The 24,579-nt window shown below is 35.3% G+C and overlaps 1 pseudogene; it reads right to left on the reverse strand.

The window, feature by feature from the left end:
* Positions 1-12,881: 12,881 nt before the first annotated feature.
* Positions 12,882-14,121, reverse strand: LOC149549330 (metal tolerance protein A1-like; annotated as a pseudogene).
* Positions 14,122-24,579: the final 10,458 nt, after the last annotated feature.

Below are 24,579 nucleotides of genomic sequence, written 5' to 3' on the forward strand. Positions count from 1 at the left end.
GGGCCTTTGATATTGATGACATTGACAGATGGTTCAACTTGGGATATGCAATCAATTAAGCTACCATAGTCTAAGTATGCTGAGGTATAATTTTGAGACGTGTCTTGATTGTCACCTTGTTTACCTGGAGCATTGTTAGGTTTGTTGACAGGAGGGTTTGCAGGTGCCTTTCCCAGGTTGGTGTTATGAGGAGGGAAAGCATTTTGATACATCATTAATCCTGCATTAGGTGAGGGTTGTGCCCCCACTATGATCTCTTTTCGGTCAATGAGGTCTTGTATATAATCCTTAAGTTGCATGTATTTAAGGGTAGTGTGCCCCTTGACATGATGAAATTTGCAATATTTGTTATCTTTGTACTAGGATGCCCTAGATTGATTAGGTTCCAAGGGTTGTGTTTGTGGATATCGAACAAGGTTGTCTTTGGCCAATTTTTTAAAGATTATATCAAGAGGTTCCCCCAATGGGGTGTATGTTTGTGGTTGCCTCTAAACACGAGGTTTACTACTTGCCAACAGTGTGATAGCATTAGTTTGATTATGAGGAACTTGTATTTGCTGATGAGTTTGCATGGGTGGCTGGTGATACGCGGGAGGTTGTTGTTGATAAGTTTGTTGTTGGCAAAATGTGGTGGGAACATTGGTAGCTGCCCCAACAATATGGACCTGTCGAGTGTCAGTGGCACCATCTGTCACTGTATTCTTGTTTTTGTTCCAATATCGAGTTTTGTCATTGCTCGACCCACGATCCTGGGTATTTTCTTTGTACAATCTGATGACACCATCCTTAATGAGGCCTTGCTCAAGGCCCATTCCTTTTTCTTTGATGTCCTTGTATGTTTGCAAATAGTTCATAACCATATGATGAGTGAGGCTAGGGTGTGCGTTGTTTTATGAACATCTTGACAAGATGGCGCTCAGGGATGGTGCAAGAGATCCTTGTTGTGAGGATTTGCCAGCATTGTAAGTACTCTATAAGACTTTCTCCTCCCTTTTGTTTAGTGTGGACAAGGTCCACTACAGATAATTTAGTCTCAACGAGATGGGTATATTGAGCAACAAAGGCCTCAAAAAGTTCTGCAAAAGTTTTAATAGTACCTTGAGGGATGCGACAGAACCATTCCAAGGCTGGTCCTGCTAGGCTCTTGGGAAAGAGCCACATGATGAACACATAATTATAAGCCACCTTCTGAGAATGCATATAGAATTCCTTAACATGTGTGACTAGATCACTCTTCCCCCTAAATTTGTTAAACTTGGGGATCTCAAAATGTTTAGGAAATGGAGTCAATGTGATAGTCCTATCAAAAGGGTATGGGAAATATTTTTCAAATTTGAAAGTTTTGGTGTCTGTCCCATCCTTGAGGGCTTTGAGAGCATTCTTCATCTCTTCCCATTCAGACTTTACAGGTGGAGGAGCGGGTGTCCCCGATCCAGGTGCCTCCGGTGTGGGATATGTGCCAGAATCTGAAGTGTGATGGAGAACTTTGATGACCATATGGAATCTATGGAAAAATGGTTTGCATAGCTGGTGGAGTGGATGCTATGGTTTGTTGGGATGTGGGTTGTGCATACTATTGCATCTGCTGAGGTAGGTGTGGTAGATAACTATGAGGTTGCTACCCTATGAGGTGGTTCTGTGTGGGTGCTTGGGCATATTGTTGATGTGAAGATTGCAGCTAGAATGGTGGTAATGCAAATTATGCTTGTGCTGTGCTCTAGGAATATATACCATGCCCAATATATGTGGGTTGCATGCCTGCTTGAAAGTAGGATTGATTTGGAGTAGGTGCAAGGTAGTTAATTTGCGGCAAAGTGTTTACTGTAGAGAACTATAGTGGTGGTGGATTTGGGCTATTTCCTAGAGGTGGCATGGAGAAATAGTTGGTGAGGGGTGGGAGTGAATAGCTATGTGAAGTAGTGGATGACAGTGTCACAGGTGTGAACGCGACTGCAGTGCTAGGGGGAAGACTAATGATAGGTGCCTATGTCGCAACAAAATTCCAAGGTCCCAAAGGAAAAGTGGCTAAAGAGCTTTGGCTAGTTACAAAGGGGTTGATAGTGATGTTTGGTGGGATGGAGGATGAGGTATTGGACCCTAATGGTGGTATTTGAGTAGAAAATGAACTAGATACAATATGGGATGGAAACAAAAAGGTAGCGCTGCTAGATGCAAATGGAGGATTTGGTGGAGCGGAAAAATTAGTGGTAGAAATAGATGCAGATGGTATAGTTGAGGTTGGTTGAGGTGTAGTATGCACTAATGGTTGAGTGAGAATGGGATGAGTGTTTTGTGGAATGGGAACTGACACCTGGGTCGAGGGGATATTTGGGTCTCCTAGTTCTACCTGAGGTGGTTGCCATCCAAACAATGGGTGAGTAGGATCTGTTATGTTGATAGGTGGTGGACATTTAAACTCAAAGACACCATCATTGTCTCGTAAGAAATTTTCCATGATGGTTTCCTTGTTGCGATCTATGATGGAATTTATGATAGTAGCATGACCAGGTTGGTTCATGAAAGCCTCAATATCTATGGATGATCCAGGTTCTTTTGGGATTTGTGATGGTGGGTCTGGTGGTGTCATGGATACCACAGAGTATGGCTGAGCTCGAAATGTGTTACCACTATGACTAGGATCCATGTCTTTTTTTTCGTGTGTGCCTACCAAAATGTGTGGTGGGTGGCATGAAAGGATGCTTCTCCTAAATGCAGCGAGGGATGACACTAAGGGTGTTAAAAGGATATGATGCTAAGTGTAAGAAGCTTGTGTGTTCCTAAAATATGAATGTGGGAAATGTGATGGTGATGCAAAAGGTGTAACCCTAAACTTTGGCTCAAGGTGATGTGGGGCACCAAAAGCAACCTATTCCTAGCAAAGTGTTGTGTTTCAAGGATACTCAAGATGATGAGATATGTGATGCAAAAATGTTTCTAAGTGAGTGAGGAAATAATGCTGAGATTTTAACAATGCAGGTGGAGGATTCTTCTTCAACAACCTAAGATGAGAGGAGATGGTCTAACTTCAAATGCTTGAATGGGATAGTGCAATTCCTAGATGAGAGACTAAACTTATGAGTGTGTAAGTGTGTGTGGAAAAAAGGAAGGACCTAATCAAAATGAGTAATAGTAGAGTTATCGATAAGGCTTGTATTAACACCACATCGAAGGGTTAGGTTTTGGATTTTGCAGTCCCATTCAGTTTGCAATGCTACTTTAGCTCCGTCTTTCTCAATTTGATCCAATTTGGCAATCTCAGGGTTGGGGGTATGCTTCTTATGCTCTGCTTTGATTTCCTTATAGGCTGGTATTTGAGGAAGCTTAGCCTTCTTAAAATTAGTCTTAGGATGGCTTGACATGAGATATTTCCAAGGATTAAAAATCACAACCATGGGGTTCTTTGGAGGTAGTGACTACGCTAAGTATGCCCTATGCTAGGATTGACCAAGTTTGGAAAACATTCATTCAACAAGTAAAAGATCAAGCAATAGATTTGAACAACCAGATAGAAGTTTTGACTCCTAGAATGTGATACTTGCGCCAAGGAGTGTGTATATTTTTACAAATGTTTTGAGCAATCACTTCAAGCACATGAACATCCTAGATGGTTGGCTACAAAGCTGACAGTTCGTTTATCTGGGGAGTCCTTGATATACGCAAGGTACGCGAGGCCCAAATTCGTAGATAAAACCAAAAAGATGTCACATAGCTGAGAGGAGAGGTAACCCACTTCTCCTCTTTCACTTCTCAAGGGTATACAGTTCCTTGAGGCTTAGCCTGAATGACAAAATCTTGATCCCAAAAGAGGTGTCTTTGGATTCACCTCCCGATCTTTATACTCCGTCAGAATGCTGGAGTTGAGGTCGTCCCAAGGGGTGATAAAATCCTCGAGTAGGCCTCTTAAAACTTAAACAAGATTTTGGATCCTAATCTTATGCACCCAAGATGGCCTCGAAAGACGACAAGGGGAGAGAAGACTTGGATGATCTTGGGCTAAAAGACAAAATTCTTTCCCAACTGACGCTTAAGTTTTTTGATCTAGACTTTTGAAAACACATGTGATTAAGATGCAAAGGTTCAATTCCAATTTGAAATGCGCGAACAAAAGAGAAGTGATCGAAGAATGAATACACCAAGAAGATTTAGGGTCAACAAAAGGTAAACTCGCGTGCCCGAAAGCCCTCCACGTCAAGTATCGGTTGATTTTTTTTTTAAGGCATTCAAGATTGAGTGTGATTTTGTTTTAAGCCCAAAATAAAGATGTGTGTAAAAACTCAATTCCAAGTGCGTGTCCGGAGGCCCTCCATGTCAAGATTTGTTCAATTTTTACATCCAAATGAAGTGTTACCGATTTAATCTAGATTTTTGGACATTCAAGAAATCTTATAAGTTAAGACAAACCGTCAAAAGCTAATTAAGTATAATTCGATTATGAAACACTTAACACTCTCTTAGGTAGACCCATCCCCATATATGACGCTGATATTGCAATCAATGGTTAGAATGATAGGTGATTAAAGAGGGTGAGTCCAATGAAAAACTACTTAATTTGGTTTTAGTTGATTTGTTTTTAACTTAACCGATTTCGTAAGTATTCAAAAATCAAACTTGCCTAAGTTGCATGCAAAAGAAATATTTGTTTGTTCTTTTTTAAAGCACCAAAATGAAGTGGTTGATTTGTACCTAGTGATTATGCAAACAAGTTAATTTTTCATAACTTAGAAGCATTCAAGACAATGACTAAAAACGATAGCCAAATAAAGGCAACCTTCTCGCAGGGAAAAGGCAAGAAATAACATTCCCGCGAGGGTACCCGCACTCCCGTAGGTTGGTTCACGATCCCGCTGGAGTTCCTATTCGCAGGAATGATAGGAAAGACTATAAAAAAATCACGAGCCAAAAACTCGAGAGCTCTTTTTGATAGAGCGATCCCATGGACTTATTCCCTTACAACATTCTCGCAAGCGGGAATGACGATCCCGTCGACAAAAGTTTATTACAGAGTTGAGAAGTTTAAGAAAAGAAATGGCCAGCATTCTTGCTAGTGAGAATGTTGATCCCGTAGTTCTAAGGTACATTCCCACTGGCGTATTTGTTGGCGGGGATGCAGAGAAAAGTTTATTATACGTGGTAGAAGCTTGTTTGGCGATGAACTGCGAACTCGCTATCGTGGGTTCGCATTCTCGCAAGCTAATGGCCGCATTCTCGCAGTCGCGAGATCACTTTCTCGAGGTCGCGTGATCACTAAAAAAGCTAGTTTTGAAGTCTTCAAAAGTGAAAACGATGAGATGGCAAGGAGCGCGATTCCCAACAAGAGACTTGTGTACCTGCAAAAAAATTAGCAAACCACTTGCAAAAACCCACAAGAAAACAAGGTTAATTTGGTTAGTTTATTTAAAAAAAACCCAAAAACATGATTAGATTGACCCAAATGCGGGGTCCCACCGGGTGTGCCAAAATGTGTACGCGAATTTAGTGATGTTAGGAAAACAATGAAGTAAACAAAGCATTCACAAAACCAAACTAACAAAACATATAAAGAGAGACAAAGTGAAGTTCTCAAATGAGAATATGAGCCATGGATAGGCTCTCTCAATGAGGAGGATCACTTGATGTATGTATGTGTCTATTTGATAGGTCTTGTATGCTCAATTGCTTCAATGTAGGAGATGGACAATGGCAAATTGGTAGCCTTGTGAACTCTCAATTTGGCATTATGAGGGTATGGTTGATGGCTTTGTTTCTCAAACTAGCATGATAACTTTACTAAAATGGGTTGTGATAAAATGGCTTGGGAGGGGATCCAATTCATAGGCAAAGGGCTTGAGGGATGGACAGGTAAGATGCAAGGATGGCAAGATGGTGAGGGAGGGCTAGGATGCACTCAAAGGGGAGCACATGGATTGTGCTTGTTTAGCACCAATAGGGAAGTGACACTTGTCACAAGGAGGATGAGTGTGAGAGGATAGGAAATGGGTTGGTCAAGGGTTTGATGAGGGTGGTTGAGTATGTAAGAGTCATGAGTGAGGATGTAAGAGCCATTTATGGCTTGGTGGTTGGGATATTTTGAGGGGAGACTTTAGCTTGGTTTAGGAAGGTCTTAATCTCATTTAGGATTGTGCAAATGATTAGGGGATGGGTTAGGCTTGGGTTAGGATTAGATTAGGGATGTTAGAGATGTGCAAGTGGATGGCATTCATGAGGGTGGGTGAGTTAGTGGCTAAGCTTAGTTAGTATGGGTGGATGGGGTGGATTAGGCTAAATGGGGGTTTTATGATAGTTTAGGGGCTATTATATTTGAGGGTTTTATTTATTAAAGTGATTTTAATAAATTTGGGATTTGGAATTAGATAGGAGAATAGGATTAAATTGATAAATGATGGGTTATTTGATTTATCAATTAGGACTATAGATGATTAATTGAATTAATCAGCTAGGGGATGGCAAATGATTTAATTAAATAGGAATTTAATTAATGATGCCTTTAGAGATAGCTAAATAGGATTACCAAAGCGAGGTAATCAAATTTAGGTGTCTACAGTACCTACTGCTAGAACAATAGCCACAACTTCCATGGAACCCTTACATGATCCGAGGGTGGGTGCGGGTTTGGTGGCCCCACCCACTGCTTTATATATATATTTTTATTTGTTTTTTAATATTTAAATTAAAAACAAATAAAATTCTTCCATCACAAGTAATTTCAATTTGTTTTTGAATAATATGTGATAAAATTATCACAGTAAAATCATTTACTATGGTAATTTTATCAACATATATTTTTAAAAAAATTCATGTGACAGATCTGACAGAGAAATTATGAAAACCCAATCAAATTTTACAACTCAAAATCTTGATTTCTTTTCCAAAACCTACCCAATTTTAATCAATCAAATCATGAATCTCTAAAATTTACCAAACCCTACCCATATTAAGATACCATTCTATAAAATTAAGAGAACGAGGGTTTTTATATTTTTAATACATATTCAGATGATTTTGAAATGGAGAACAATGAAATTCGTAACAAGGGTTTCACCCAATTCAATTATGAAAATAATTTCAATTAGACACAAAGAAGATAGAGAATTCAAGGAATGAAAAAATACTGCGCAAAACCCACAAGATCCTACCTGGATCTAATGCTAAAATAATGAACACACAAAGCTCGCAAGCAATTCCCTTTCTTCTAAAAACCTTCTTCTTGGAAATTGGTTCCTCCAAATCTTGATCTTGAGAAATGAACTCTAATTTTCTAATAAAGAGTTTTTCCCCAAATTAGGGCTTCGATTGTGCACTCATGCAAAACCTCTTTTCCTTAATTACTTTATTATATTTTAATTTCATGTGCAACCTTTTTGCAACTTTAATTAAAATAACTTTATTAAATCAATTCCTTTCTTTCTTTAATGAATTCACAAGATGTTTTAATAAAATATTTATTAATTTAAATAATAATATTTAGAGTTTATTATAAAAAATGAAACTCCTAAATATATTATTATTATATTAAATAAATATGATTACGCCAAAATTAGAACTTTAACAATTAATTAATTAAATATGATTAAATATCAAATTTTCTTTATAAAATTTCCATTAAATTAAACCATTAAATACTCTTTTAATTTGATTTAATTATAACTTAAAATTACCATAGACTCATAAGACGAACTACAAAAACAGAAAATACTAGATAAAACTCAAGAGTCAAAATCACAAATTCACATCACTAGACGAATTCAGATGAGTAAATAACTCAGATACTTGTCCTACTGTCATGCCCTAAATTTAACAAGGCAAAACACAACCAACAATTTTTTTTCTCCTTTTTGTTTTAAAGGCAAACTAGAAGTAATGTGTATCGATCTTCACTTGTTTGAATGTTCTACAGAACTGTGAGGTATGACATAATAGCTAGGTAATATTATCATATCAAAATTCACATCCTATCCTCGAAGTGAGTCATTACTTATGTGATTGTGAAACACAATTTCTGCATCGATGTGGTTATAATGGTTTGTAGTTATTTTTGTGAAGATGTTTTATAATTAGGTATTTAAACCATTTATCATTAATTCTTTTTTCAAATTCTATGATGTGTTACGATTTAATGATTCTTTCTTATTATCAGGAAACATACCATTTAATGAAAATAAATAAGGTAATATGAAGATTTGACAAACAATTACGACTCATAGCATATTCCTCCAAATAATAGATTTATGTGTTCTAACTAGAAAACATTACTTAATTATCAACTACTTAATCATTATTGATGCATATGCCTATCAATCCACTAATATCTATATATAAAAATAGTTACTTTATAATTACTAAATAAATCCTATAGTTTGAAGTCTATTCACTACAACCCAATTAAGCTATGTTTGGTTTAAAACATTAAATGCCTACCAATTGCTTTTATTCTATTAACTACTATCAATAGGTCTCACCGCATTAAGAGCTTTCCTAAATATATTAATAAACCCAATTAATATCATGCATTTCCTAACCATCCTACTAATTCCATTTGCTAACACACCTTATTAATTTAATTGCCGACTATTCTTAACTAAATGCCTAGTTCCAAAAGCATTTTCTAACATTATACTATATATTAAATCTACATCCCGCAAGCCATACCCCTAGGTAACTAACCCTATCAGCCTTATTACAAGGCATCTAGATAAGTAACTCCTACATCATTGCCTTCATCACTTCATATTATATACATATACCTTTTTTCTATAAAACTTCTTAATTGTTGTCCAAGTCAATTACCACTACCATTTGACCCACACTTAAAATTCTTTATCAACTCCAATCTCATTGCTAAACCAATTACTAACTAATTAATTGTCTAAGTGGCAACTTCAATTTACTACATTTGTCAACTACTTCCTAACTTCTAAGGAATTATATACTTACAACTTACATAACTTAACATTACCAACTACTACAATGTTATCTAAGGTAATTACTTACTTCCTACTTCTATACAATCCAATATCTAAATGATCCTACAATGCCATCAACACGTTCTAGATATTTCATGTGTTAACTATGTTTTATGGGACCCTAAAATTTACATAAAAAGGTCTATATATATATATTAAAATGTATATATATCATTTGCTACGCATAATTTTTTAACATATTACACTAATTGATATCTAGAAGCATCATCATTAACTACTTAATTTGCCTCCAATTGTTAAATTATCTATCTATAAATATATTTCAAGTAACCTCTAATTATTAAAACATCATCATTATCTAATTCTAACTATTGTTAGCTATATTAATTATTAATTAATTGCTAACCTTCATATACTAATCACATATCACTCTTTCTATTACCATATGATTTTCTTAATACTTTTGCTAAGCCGACCCTAGATATTCTATAATTTTTCACTAACAAGAAATGTTATTAAATTTAATAATAAAATAAACATTTTTAAAATATTCCTAAACTACACTACACACACACACACACACATTAACCTACCCACAAATAATCTAACCACCTTAAAAACTAACCATACCCATCATACGACTTTTACCCATGTTAATAGTATTAAAAACATTACTCTCTTAACCTAGTTGCTAAGTACTACGAATACTTAATCTAACATAATCATCTTACCATAATTCATTTTACTTAACTTTCCTAACATGCCACCTATACATTAATACTACCTTAATCCTACCAAGTGCCTAGTCCCACTAGATATTCTTTCCTAACTTTTCTTACCACTTGCCCCAACTTGACACCGACCCCTTTAATTCCACCTAAGACTTCACTTTCCTCCAATCACTATACACTAGCACTTGTACCTATAGGTCCAAGATTAAGCTGATTGTTTGGCTTGAGATTGTCTTCTCAAGGAATCATTGACAAAATGTAACACAACATTATTCCTCCCTAATATTAATTTATAATTTCATTAGTGTTCATAAGTGCTACACGAGATACAACATGCTGTTAGAGGCTATTTGTCTTCCTGGTGTGTTGGATGCTAACTTGAATCATGTCTTACATCTTTTCTTTGTTTTTGATGTTACTCTTAGAGCTCAAGAGGTACGTTGATTAATTCATTATTTGTTGATCATTAGAATGAGGCAACCTTGGTTCATTTCAATCATCAAGTGAACATGAATAGCACAACAAATTTAGAATGTTAATATCAAATAAATTTCAAAAAATGAAACATAAGTGAGCAATTGAATTCCTTATAAGAACCATAGTTGGCATTTGTAGTTTAAGTCCATAATTTTTCGGTCAAAGAAACTATTTGAAGACCAACAACTAGTAGCAACCTTAATTTATCATACATGACACTAAAAAGAAACTTAAATTATTAAGAACTTCGTAATTATAATTCATTAAAATAATTAAAGTTTATATAACTAGAAAATAAAGTTGTTTTGTAAACATTTATCACAATTAATTTTTGAAAAAAAATTATACTCCGACAACTCTACACTCCAACTCAGGTAAATAGTTCAATCTAATTAAATATTTTAAGCTATCAGGCTATGAGTGTGTACTAAGAGAGTATCATATATTTTCTTTGTTAAAATACAAATATGGGTCAGATGTGATCCGAAGGCCAATTTAGATTTGAGCTTCTCAAAGAAATGTCAATCTAGAAAAAGCATTTGGGATTTTTCCCGCAGCATTCATAACCACTAAAATGACATTGAATTTTTTTATCTAGCATATTATAATAGATAATAAAGCATTTCAGATGCAACTCAACCTGCCTCCAATCTTGAGTTGCTTCTCATCTTAGAATACTTTAGAATGACTTAAATATCACACAATAAGCTTAATTCCTAGACCAAAAGTATTAAATAATTAAAGTTAGATTTTTTTTTCTTTCCAAAATTTAATTCTTCCCTTAATGTGTGATGTTTCTCTTTTGTGCTTTCTTTTATCCCTATACTAACAACATTCTATCACCCTCTACTAACAACATTCTGTCACGTGAACCAAATTTCCAAAACCTTGACTCACTGCCAGTCCTCATAGATTACAGACCATCCTCAAACATTTAGTAGTACCAATTAATCATCTTGGTCAACATCAGGAATCACTGAGCTTTGATTCACTATCACACTTTCATTGTATTGACCACTTTCAGAAAATAATATATATAAGCACTTAATGACTAAGCCCTACAAAAAAAACTCATTGAATTTGAGCTTACGATGCAAAATCTTGTATATAACTTTATTTCCCAAAGATTTTTATCTAATATCATAAACTACAAAACTTATGTTCTAGACTTAATAGAGAAACAGGGATTCAATATCTACTATCCACAAAATTGCTATGTATGTGTGAAGCAAATGAAATTATTAAATGTAATTTGCTAACTTTATCAGTTAATTATCTGTATCAGATGTAGTCGTAGTCTATTGGTTAACTATCAATTGTAGTTTTAGTCTGTTAGTAAACTATCGATATTAACCACATGCATTAGAGTGGCCTACTAGTGGTTAAAGCCTTTATTACAAAGTTTGATTCAATGAAGCTTCCAGATGTTGGCGCCCAGTATGGTCCTTCAAATTGGTTTTTTCTAGCACCTGTTAATGGTATTCTTGCTTTTTATACATTCAATATATCATTTGCATGTAGATAAGATGCCAATGTAATGCAACGTAATTGACAAAGCTAGGGATAACTGCTATTGATTGATTAATAATAAGTTAACCAGTTTCTTCCAAGGGTTGTGTGTATTTTGTAGATTGTTGCTGTTTATTCCTTATTAGCGCTGTATGTTTTATTCTTGCTCAAATTTCCCCTTTTCTCTATTTATTTTCTCTACTATTTTCCCTAACAAAAATTAGGGCAGAAGAAAACACTTTTGCACATTTTTGTCTAAAAGCATTTAACTTAATATCATGGACTGCAAGATCTATTGTCTTAATCGAAAGAATAGTCACTTGCATTTAGTTCCTACAAGTTAGAAACCTACTTTAGATCCTTCAATATGGTAGAATAATACCCACTTCTTCATTCCCATTAGCTAAAGCGGGTTGCTTGCATTATCTTCTAAAACATCTAAACTCGGGTCCTAGACGCTATCCAATAGCTACTCTAGTTATCTTGGCACTTGATATGTCCCATTGATTCAAGCTTCAATTCTCAAAAAATTGGAAGATATCCTAAATGAATTCGAATGTTCACAGAGGTTCAAATTAGAGATTCTCATCAGTGTGAGATAATTCATCATTATTTTCTTGCAAATAGTTGTTAGAAAATAACTAATCAGCCTTATTGTCAATGCATTGGGGATTCAAAAATTAAACTCCAATGCTTGCACTACAACATGCTAATTCAGTAACCTTCACATCAAAAAATCCTTAGATGAAAGCAATGGATGACAAGTTAGAAACCACAGTTGTTTTACAGTATATGGAATCTGCTATCACATGTTGTCCTATATTAGTAACAAATAAGGCATTGTATAAATATGTTCTTTATGTAAATGAACATCAAAACTGGAGAATGTAGCATGTGGTGTTAACATATTCATTACAAAAAATCATGTTCATAATGGAACAATGCTTTTTAGTGAGTTTTTAAATTGCATCTACTTCCTACTTGTGTGTCAATCTCTAACAAAGCATGGCCTACATATTCAAGTTGTAGAATAATATGAATTAAAAACACAAACATCCAATGAAATGATCATACAAATAGCTATTGAAATTTCCCCAGTAGCAGGGCACATTTCCCATCTTTTTAATTTCAAATAAAATGCAAGTTCTAACTTGGAGGAAAACCAAACTACGCGAACAGGAACCACAATTAAATATGGAACTACTACAAATAAAAATATCACATTCATACACATAAATGTCTATCAAATATCTCTCTCAATTTGCATGGTGATATGACTAATTTTGTACTCGTTCTCAATATAGGCTTTTACCCTATGAAGAACCATTTCAGCATTTGCATCTGCCAAAATCCTCACATGGCATGTGAGTAAGACTTTCCCAACTGTAATGGCCCAAATATGTAGTTCATGCACTGTTAAAACACTAGGAATTGAACACAACCCTTCTTCAAGCTCCCTAGCATCTACCTCACGGGGTGTACTCTCCATCAAAACCTCCAATGCACTTCTCAACATCTTTATAGTGGTTCCTAGTACAACTAATGAGAAGAAAAGTGTACATATCAAATCAATAATTTGCAATTGGGGATATATCCAAATGATTTCTCCTCCAATCATGACACCTATGCTTTGAATCAAAATCCCCCAAAACATGAAGGTAGGCAACTTGCACATTTATATTGAACCCTGAATGACCATCTTTCTCTTTCCCTGCCACATCATGATTCAAAGTAACACTATCCCCCTCTGAATGGGCATTATGATCATGTGTTGAATGCTCGACCCCTTCTACATCATGAAGGAAAGGTTAAGACAGGTCTATTTTGTCATGGTCATGGTGACCATGTTCATTAGAACTACATTAATGGACATCTTTCTGATTATTGGTATGTTCATGAGCATGCTTAACTTTAGGATTATGGCCATGCTTAGCCTTCTCAACATGATCATGCTCGTGATTATGATGATCATGCCCTTTACTGTGATTGTGGCCATGACTATGATCATGATCATGGCCATAACCAAGCAAGAAAATCATGATAATATTTACAACAAGTCCAACTGTAGCAATAACAAATGTAAGGGCACTATGAAATGAAACCTTACCATGAAGCATCTTGTGAATGGCACTCCATACAAGAAGCCCTATAAGAAACCAAATGAGTTGAATTGACACAAGTACCCCCCCAATCTCAATTTGATGAAACCCATACGACTGGTGAGGTGTTGCTTCCCAGCTTGATGCCCATATTGAGAAGAGAGATATTGCAAACCCTGCTACATCTGTTAGTAAATGGGTAGCATCAGTCATAACTACCAAGCTGTTTTCTTTGATTCCTCCAACAAGTTCTACAATCATGAAGATTACATAGAATATCATGGTTGTTGCAAGCTTTCTAACCAAAGCCTTCCTTGTCTTCGCATCTGCAACACGGTTAGTCATATCTGCAAAGCCACAACCCATGCCACAATTCATGGTGATCATATTTGGTCTCATGAATAAAGGTGTTTCAACGATCAAATCATTTCCTCCATTTTGCTCATGCCCAGATTTAGAGTCGATGCTTGTCATCTGAAGAACACCATGAAAGGGTTAGATCCAACCAAATGATGATTTCAAGTATTCGTTAATATCATTTCACTGACACCTCAGATTCAATGTAGAAGAAAGAAAACTAAAGAATAGGTAAAGAAGAGTCAGCACAACCTTTAAGTCTTTTTCTTTTCTATTTTTATAAGAACAACATATCCAACTACAACATTTGGAGCTTATATAACGAAACAACCAGGTCATAGCAGATTACATGCAATAGAAGCTAATTCAAACTTAACCAAGCAAACCCTCATGAGGAGCACAATAGCTAAAACTATTTTGCATGGACGATTTGACTCCTTTTGCTATATATGTATAATTCTCAGGTTGCCAGTATAATCTGCCTTTCAACAACAAGCGCATACTAAGGGTAGGTTTTTAAAAAATGGCTGGGAAAATTGTGTTTCATAAGTTAGAGATATTATGGTTTTCAGAAGCATGGGAGAAAGGTTGTTTGTTGTTCAGATATTCCATTCTAGTGGGTATGAAAAGCAAATAACACACCAAAAAGAGCTTGTTTCTCCACAAAAATGGCTAACTCTTGAACATTCAAAGAAAATCTTGAGAAGTGACCCAAAAACCACTTTGAGCAAAAGGGTCCATTGTAATCAAGCAACCATGAAAAACATAATGCTTTTGAGCATAACCTTCATTTTAAAGTTAAGCATGCCAAACATCAAATTATGGGGAGTACTTTTCTTGTTTTCTTCTACTCAATTTCATTCCCCTACATTATTTTTTATTGGGAGGATAGATATATTATCAGAATTCTTTAAAAAGATTTGGCATTGTATGCATGAATTATCAACCTCTTTGAATTGAATATGGGTATCCATGTTGTCAAATTTGCCCACTTATAGTGACCTATTTTGGTTTATTTTTGTTGACCAATATAACTTTCATACATTAAATTATTGTATTTTTTGCTTGCATGTTGGAATTTTCCTATCAATATTTGAAGATGTCAGACCTAACAATCCAATGCAAATAAGAACATTTATGAAGGTAATGAAAAAGGCTGTGGAGTTCATTTTAGCTAGTGAGTAAGAACATTTTGTTGCCTTGCCCTTTTGCCTTCAATTTTGGAGATCAAAAAACATTTGATTATATAGTCTATGTTAAATCTAGTTACTTCTTCTCTATTTCAACTACAGAGCATTCCAATTAAGTTTAATAGATAATGGTTTCCCCAATCAAAGATATTGGTGGTGTTAATATGCGAGAGGGAAAAATGGGTGGTGAGATATGTTGGAAACTGTAAAGAACTTGGAATTGGATCTGGCTGGAAAGAATTTGTTCAAAAGCAGAGCATAAACTAAAGAATTTATAATTAAGGACTTAATATGGTCTCTTCACTAAAAACATTTTAAGATCTCTCCAGAAAACTTGCAAACGTGCAAACATTAAAAAGTTTCATGATAAATATTAAGCAACAAACCACAACTTTCTTTCAATAAGAGTTACACAAAATTTAGTCACTGGCACTTGGAAATAAAATGAGTAAACACATAGAAAGACTCAAATTTTAGGTATGTTTGTAGTGATATTGAATATACCATCTTTACACTATAACAAATGAAACTCTAATTATGTTTAAATGATATTTTAAAAATGAAAACCCCTTAAACCTTGCTAAAACTAAATAATTTTTTAAAATAAAATATTATTAAAAAATCCTTAAATCAATTAAAATTCTAAATTTGAAACAAAATCAATATAAACAAGACAATAAAACTATATCAAACATAGTACTAGACATGACCATCCTTAAACACCACACTAATGAAAAAATAAAACAAGTCATTACCTTGCAGCTCCTCTATACTTGGAAACACCCCTTGAAAATTCACTACTCCTCCTGAAAAAGATCTTGGCAACCATTAACAAACATCCCATGACCCAAAAAAAAATTTAATAAGACAAATCAACAAATCATTATGAAAAGAGTACCTTTTGAGATTAGCAAGGTACTCTTCCTTGCTTGGATTCTGTATTTCTTCAATATCTTTATCATATTCAATCACCTATACAATCGAGCCAGTGTCAATACCAGATGCTATATCACACCTGATGACAGAAAAAAAAACTGGGAAATAATTTACGCCTACAAGTCACCTCGAAAAGATTGTGTAGGTCTCCTGAGGTCCCCAATACTTAATAGTAGCAAGATCGTAAGATCTGGTTGCTGAATCTTCTTCATCATATGCTCCTATTTCATATAAAAACACCCAACGAAATCAAACCTCTTCTTCTCACCAATTAAGTCTCATATACTGAAGATAGAATTGCAACAAATGATGAAACTTACTAAGATAAATTGGAGCAATCGTTGCCAAGATTCATGAAATCAAAATTCCACTATCATCAGGTTTAGAAAAACATAAAAAACCAATCTTTGGCAAAACAAAATCCAATCTTTGAAAGAAAAATGATATGAAATCTTTGCAAGAAGAATAAAACCCATTGAAATTGAGTCAAAAAATAATAATTTTGAATTAAAAAAGTGGGTGTGTATGTAATTGGGTGTATAACTAACTTGCCTTGTTTTCCCTTTTTGTTTTGGTTGGAGTTCCAGGCGGTCTTGTCCCAGAGATGAGCTTCATAACGTCTAGTCCATTTGTGCCTTGTCACACCACAGTAGATTGAGTTTCTACTCTTGGTGGATGCAATGACTGTAGTAATACACAAGGATGAATTCCTTTTACCATATTATTCTTCTTCTTTTCACCGGAAAGAACTTCATTACATTTTCCCTTTCCCAAAATATTTTCATCAAAATAATCCAGCACAATTTCGATTCTTTTTTCAAATCAAATAGATACAATATACTATCCAATCTGTTTATTGTCCTGTCATGGTGGTCATTATGTCCTAACCCTTGCTCATGACGATCATATCAAACAGTGCCTAAGTCTTAGGACCTTTGCAGTGCTTGAGTTATGTTTCATTTTTAAAAAATATATATTTTTAATATTGTTATCTAATCACTTGTTATTTGTTATGTTATGTCATTTGGTACTAGGATTATAAGAATACTTTTGATGGGACATGGATTTGACACATCTTGAGTTGGCACAATTTATGATAGCCTAAAGCTATGGAGGGGAAACTATAGGATATGTTTGTTTATTGTTTGGTGGAAATATCAAGGGTATACTAGATGATTATTTTAATGTTCTGTAATTGGGGAAAGACTTATTTCTCACTTTCCATACAAAATCAAGAGAGGCAAATTGCATCTATTCCAATGCAAACTGAATACATGAGGATAGATTGCAATGTAACTACAAATGTCCATATTCCAATTTTCTTCACTCCTTTCACAAGACTACATTCACAATAATATACATTTAAATGAACATCATACTTTACAACACATTACGCAATACACAATGGGGTCTTCTATCACATTCAACCCATAATGGATTAAAAGGGAGATGGGCCTTCCAATACAATGCATATTATCCCTCTTTTGATTTATCAATGCAAGAGAAAAATCTCTAATTTCTTCCATTAATCCAAAAGCACAAAACCTACAACACAACACAATCTTGGAACCATGGAGGCTCACCTCCCATCCTAGGCTTCTATGAAGCCACCCACTGAGCAGGGGAAACAAGGCAAAAATGGTTGCACATCCTCACATTCACATGTCATGCATATCCATAACAACACAACTCAATACAACACAACACAACCCATCCCAAGGTTTGCACATAGATTCAACAATAGAATCAAGATATAGGGTGACGGTGGGCTCTCTCCATGAGCAGAATGTCAAACCATGAATCACATATATTCACATTTTCTCATAAGCAACATGCCCTTTCGAGGCTTAACAATGTCTTCCCTCTTCATACACCTCCTTATACCTCCCAAGAATGCAAGTTATCATGAAGTCCCTACTCCATTGAAACACATCAAAATCATCTCCACACATGGGAGAGTTTCTCAACTACAAGGGTGAGCCCAACTAACCCCTTCACCTAAGCATCTCTTCCCTCCCACGGGTGAGTGATGCTTCACACCCATTTTACACAACAAGCAACATGAACAAAACAAGATCCAAGGAAGAAACCACATAAAACTTCTCACATTCAACTCACATAAAACAAGGTTCTTCACAAAACCACATCTACACCATATCAAATCTATAATACAATGAAGAAACACCATATCAAATTTGCAATGCAATGAAGAAACACCATGGATCACGGATACCAACCTCACTCCAAGCAATGGAAAATGAAAGTTGTTGTAGAGCTCCTTGTCCTCTTCTTCCAAACCCTAAATGTCTCTAAAGTTAGAGAGTGGGTAAGTGGGTTTCTAATTTCGCCATTCCTCTATATAAGACTCCCATTTTCGGATTCAATAAAAAATGCATTCTTTTTGGGGTCTCGTAGGTCTTCTAGGCACTCTAGTGGTCAATTTTAGCCCCCTAACTTGAAGTATTATTATGGGTAAGGTTTATTTTCATCACAAATACACCTTGGAGCTACTTTTTGGCCCTCATAATGCTAGGTCAAGGCCAATTTCAAATTCCCTATGGTGGTAACCTTTGTTTGCCTTACTAAGTCAAGGAAATATGTCTAATCCTTAATTAAGGAATTTAACTTGAGATAAGGTGGCCACATGATCCATCTTTAGAGAACATGTTATTTTTACATAATGAGTACAAGTGTCAAGTGACACACACCAAATTCACTACACATCACACATGACATGTTCTGACTCTACTCATGAAATACATACTACACATATACATCTCACGTTTACAAAATAAACACATCACAATGAGGTTTATGAATCTTCTAATGATCCACCTTGGCAACGTGATATTAACATGTGTTTATACCTTGTTTCCCTGTTATGTTTCCATGGTTCCTTTCTGGCACACTAAAGTCAAGCATTAGTAGTCCAATGAGAAGTCAGATATAAAATACACATGAAAGTAATGGTACATACTAATTTCGTTATTCCACAATTCACATATAACACATTTCATAATTAACTTCCTATTCTCCATCATTTGCTTATAAAACATTTAATCATTAAACCTCAAAAATCTGCATATCACATTAAATCATACACCATCATGATCAAATTAACATTTATCTGCATATCACATTAAATCAAAAATCATCGTAATCATCATATCATAATTTAATTTTATCATGTCATAAAGTTGCATCCATATGTGTTCGATCATTCCATTCACAATATCAGGTTCATAGTACATATCATAGATGTAGAATACTACTGTAAATGTCAAAACTAATAGACAAAATAAACCATGGTCCTTCTAAGTCTTGAATAATGTCAAAATATCCAAATCTTGAATATCAGAAGCAACATACCCCCACTTAACATTTCATTACAAGAATTTATGCAATTCAGCTTCTATGAAAGCAATTGAAAAGGGTTAGTACATGAACAAAATCATTACTTATAACATTTAGGTCTTAATGTGCAGACATAAGTGCAGATAATCAAAATGTAGATATGAAAATAACATAGCCCTATAGTCTCGAAAGTATATCAAAACATCAAATTAGAAGTATCATAATGCAATTATGTCATCTATACTATGACGAATCGGTTGAGGCCTCACACCTACTTTCTAGGACAATTGGCTTAGGTTAGGGTTTGGACTCAAGAATTATCTTCCCACTTTTTACCATTGAGATACTGCAATAGGGCATGCTCATCCTGGAAATTCAGGAAAGTCGATACCTAGTACCTGTAATCTGTATAAAATTTGAGCATGTACATACACATATAATCTAAACTAAATAGGAAATGGTGGGGAGTGGTGCATCATGTAGATCCTGACTAGTAGGTGACTATGACTCCCTCCATCATCCACATCAAAAATGTCAAATATAAAGTAAAACATATAGGTACACCATACACATGCAAGTATGGGGTAAGTATCCATAAAAATTTCACATAAATTATTCATTTAACTAACACCATGAAATAATTGAAAGTCACTAAATAAACATACATATATCATCATCAAAATAATCATGAACACATGAAATAACTAAGTAACTCAACACATATATCAATTGAATATGAAATACATCTAATCAAATCCAGTAACCAAGTACTACTAATCATAAAAATAGCCTAAAATAATTCAGCAATACAACATGAAAAGTCAACTAGGGGTAAGAATTAGAACCAACACCAAGAAATTGGCAACCTTGTCAAACTTATCCTCCAGTTTGACATTCTTTTTTATCAGGTCATTAATGGACCTCTCTAACTTCTCCACCTTCAGATTTCCCTACACTTTTTTATCTATTCCCATTGTGGCTTCCTTCAGTTGAGTGTGATCCCCCCATCTCCTTACTCTTTTGGTCCCCATCTCCCCCAGTGACCTCCGCCTGGGTATGGCTACCCAGGTTACCCATCCTAATTGAATAAGTGATTGTTCCTTGCTCCTCAACATTCTCATCTTTCCTAGAATCTAGAGTTTTGGTGTTAGTTTTAAAAGTTTTTGAAACCTTAAAGGGCAAGGGACTATCCTAACCCTCTTCCATAACATCCTCATTCTTATCCTTGCTATCGGTTTCTTCCTCTTCATGCTCCCCATAATTCCTTCTGGTAGCCATACATTTAGGTCTAGGGCCAAACTTCTTTCTAGAGTTCTTTGGTTTAGACATGCCGGGGGTGGTTAGGGTGTTTTTGTCTCTTAGCCTTTAGCTCGACCGATTAATACTCTTCCTAGAGGTGACACCAGTATTCTCAATGTCCAAGATTCCAATTTTTCCCTTGATTTTTCTAGCCAGGGCAGTAGGGTCAATCATGGGTTTGGTGGGGGGAGAGAAACTATGGTCAACAATTTTCAGAGGCGAAGGGTTCGAGCTCTAGATTTGAGGGTGAAGGCCTTTGTAAAATTTAAAGAGACAAAAAATTTAAGCTTGATGATAAACTGAGTAATTTTTTTCCTTCCTTGTGTTTCCTCCTAATGTTCCACATGTAGTTCTCAATGGAATGTAACAAGAGAAAAGGGAAGGAAATACAATCCTTGTTATGAAAATGGTTAAGTATAGAAATGTGGTAATAGTAATAGACCTTGACTCTTTCCTCCATAGTAACATATCACATTATGACATAACAAACCATATCCCATCCTTGAGAGGACAGAGTTCCACCACAAAAAGAAAGTTGACAGGAAGGGTAGTAAAGAAGCCACTATCAATGTCTTTAGGGCACTACCAGAGCACTCACCTAAATGGACCAAAAACCTACAAGAGTAGTCTAAATATCCAATCTTCTTGACACAAAAAGCATAGCAAAGGATTGCCTAGGAAACTCTAGTTTTTACACCAATACCAATGCTAAAGATGCAACACAAAGAACCATTACATTTGAAACCAATCAAGCTCTTTAGTGGAATCCTCTACCATAATGCCTGAGAGCCAAGTACACAAAAGGAAAATAAACTCACCAAACACCATAAAAGGTACAAGCCCCAAAACCCAAAAAGACACAAACTTGCAAGTTAAGAGCTAGGCACAAGGAATGCCCTTCCCAAAAATTGAACAAGACTTATGGGCAACAAGAATACCTCCAACCAAAGACAACCAAACCCCCTCGACACCAAAAAACACATGATAAGAGCCATACAAAAAATATTGCAATCAACACTAGTTGAGTTGAACCCTCCTCCTTGAAACTGTACTAGTCAGACTCAAAATAGTCAGCAAAATACCATAGAAGATAGAGCAACTATGTCAACTTTCAAACCACCTATCAACCACCAAAGAGGCCCCCCATCAAAGAAGCCATTTTCATCAAAGGGAGAAATAAATAAATTTTCCTCCCCTAGAGAATAAATCTTCTCTCCATCTTCATCAACACAACAACTCTAACTTCCCCAATAGCAGGAAAAGTCCCAACAATAGGAAACTAGTAAAAATGTATATGAAAAAATAGATGCACAACTACACCAGTCCAAGTCTAGAAGAGCACCAACAACATTTATTTCCCACCAAAAATAAAGCCAATAAAATTTCCTTCCACAACAGACTCTATCTGGAAAACCACAAAAATAGGGGTAATAAAAAGATGTGGTAGAAGCACACATACCCCATCCATAGCTCCAAACACACTCCCCTCTAAGACCAAGAGACCAACATTTAACCAAAGACACAACTAGATCATCATCCTCTAGATCCCTATTAAAACATGAAACCCTCACTACAAATGTAGCTCCTTGCGCTCCACTTTGCATTTTTTATGTGGATCAATTCCAAATTGTGATATTGTTATTAGGATGTTTTTTTCAGTCAAACTCACTGACCCATGTTTAATGAGTAGAGGTTCACAATTTGACTTGTAAATTTTTTTTCTTGCCTATCAACCAATCATATCCTTTTTAAAAAAAAGATTTCTTTCTTTCTTTCTTTTTTGGATTAGTTCATAAATTTTAACAAAAACCCATGTGGATGTGGCATCATAGTTGATTGAATGGACTCTAAACCAAAGTTTTGAGCCAAGGGCTTAACAAATACAAGATCGAGAGTGATTTCAAATATTTCTTGAATACAATATTTGGAGATGCGAAGCTAGAGTATTTCATTATAGGTCATCTCTCTTAACTAACCACACTTTGCACCACATAATTTCAAGTAATATTGTGAAATTTGACTAGAGGAAAAACCAATGACCAAAACATATAAAGAAATTTAAAAAAAAAAAAATCTTGTGACATTTTCCTTATAAGGTTGTCGAGTAGCACAATGTTCTTATTTCTTATCTAACAAAGTTATAGAAATTTTCATACATGTTTTTATTTATTAATTTGCATATAATATGAGCCATCAAAAAATTTATGTTATGAGCTTGTTTGGGATCCCAATGAGATTTGTTGAGAAAATGGGAAAAATTTAGAGAGACTTTCTATGGACAGGCCTTGAAGGGAGAAAAAGATGTCCTCTTGTTGCTCGGGAGAATGTCTATCTTCCAAAGAGGTATGGTGGTCTTGGCATAAGGAAGTTAACCCATCTCAATAAGGCTCTTCTAGCTAAGCAAATATGACATATTTTCAACAACATTGGTGAATGGAGGGATATATTGGTAAATAGATACATTAGAAGGCCCTCTCTTCATTTTATCTTAAACAATGAGGACATTCCTAAAGGTTCGATCATTTGGAATGGTATCCTGAAGGCTAGGGACCTGGCTAGGGCCAAAGTTTCTTGGAAACTAGGCAATGGGAAGGTTATTCAGTTCTAGTCTGATAGTTGGTTATTTCAAGGTCCCCTTATCAAAAATCCTATTTATGAAGTTTGGGCAAATGAATGTACGCGAAAATTTGGGTTTAAAGTAAGCAATTATAGGATTGGCTAGGGATGGAGAGATCTTTCCCTCATATCTGAGGATCTGAAACTGATAATGATAGTGTTAAACTCTATGGTTCTAAGTAATAAGAGAGATGAGTTGATTTGGGGGGATAATCCCAATGGTAGTTATTCTATTGTTTCAGGCTATAACTCTCTTTGGTGTTTAGGGGAGAAACCCCCTTGGGCGAATGCTTGGATCCCTGGTCTTATTCCAAAGATCAACATCTTTTATTGGTTGGCCCTTTAGAATAAAATCCTCACTCAAGATAATCTTATAAAGAGAGGACATGTTATGCCTAATATATGTTCTCTTTGTAAAAACTAGCTGGAGTCGGGAAACCATCTTTTCATTCATTGTGTTTACTCTAGGGAGGTTTGGGATTTCCTAATGCAAGATTTTGAGATTTGCTGGTGTATGCTAGACAATCTCCTAATTTTTTTAGTCAATGGAAAAGTCTGTTTAAATCTTCTATTTTGCAAGAATTAAGCACCTGGATTTTGCCTCACTTTTTCTGGAGTATCTGGAAGGAAAGGAACAACATAATCTTTAGGGATAGAGAGGAACCGACTCTTGTTCTTGGGAGGAAGATTTATAAAAAAATAAAGGAAAACTATCAAGTGAAGAAGGGGGGAGAAATTGAAGTTGGTGGCAGAAAGATGGAAAAGGAAAAAGATAGAAAGCTAAAAAGATAGGAAGCCAAATGGCTTCTTCCCATGGAGGGATGGTACAAAGCCAACTTTGACGATGCCTCTAAAGGAAATCTAGGTCCCTCGAGAAGTGGTGGAATAATAAGAAATAATTTTAGTGAGGGAGTCATGACTTTTTCTCTTCTGTTGGGATTCTAGACTAATCATTTTGTGGAAGCCAGAGTAGCGTGCCATGTGGTTAAACTGGCTTTTGAAGTCAGAATAACTAAACTTTGGTTAGAAAGGGACTCCAATAATATAATTAATTGTATAAATGGCAATTCTCTTCCTTCTTGGTCGATTT

Source organism: Cupressus sempervirens, chromosome 7 (genome assembly GCF_028749045.1).
Source record: "Cupressus sempervirens isolate cs-2001-9-10 chromosome 7, ASM2874904v1, whole genome shotgun sequence".
Classification (NCBI taxonomy): Eukaryota; Viridiplantae; Streptophyta; class Pinopsida; order Cupressales; family Cupressaceae; genus Cupressus; species Cupressus sempervirens.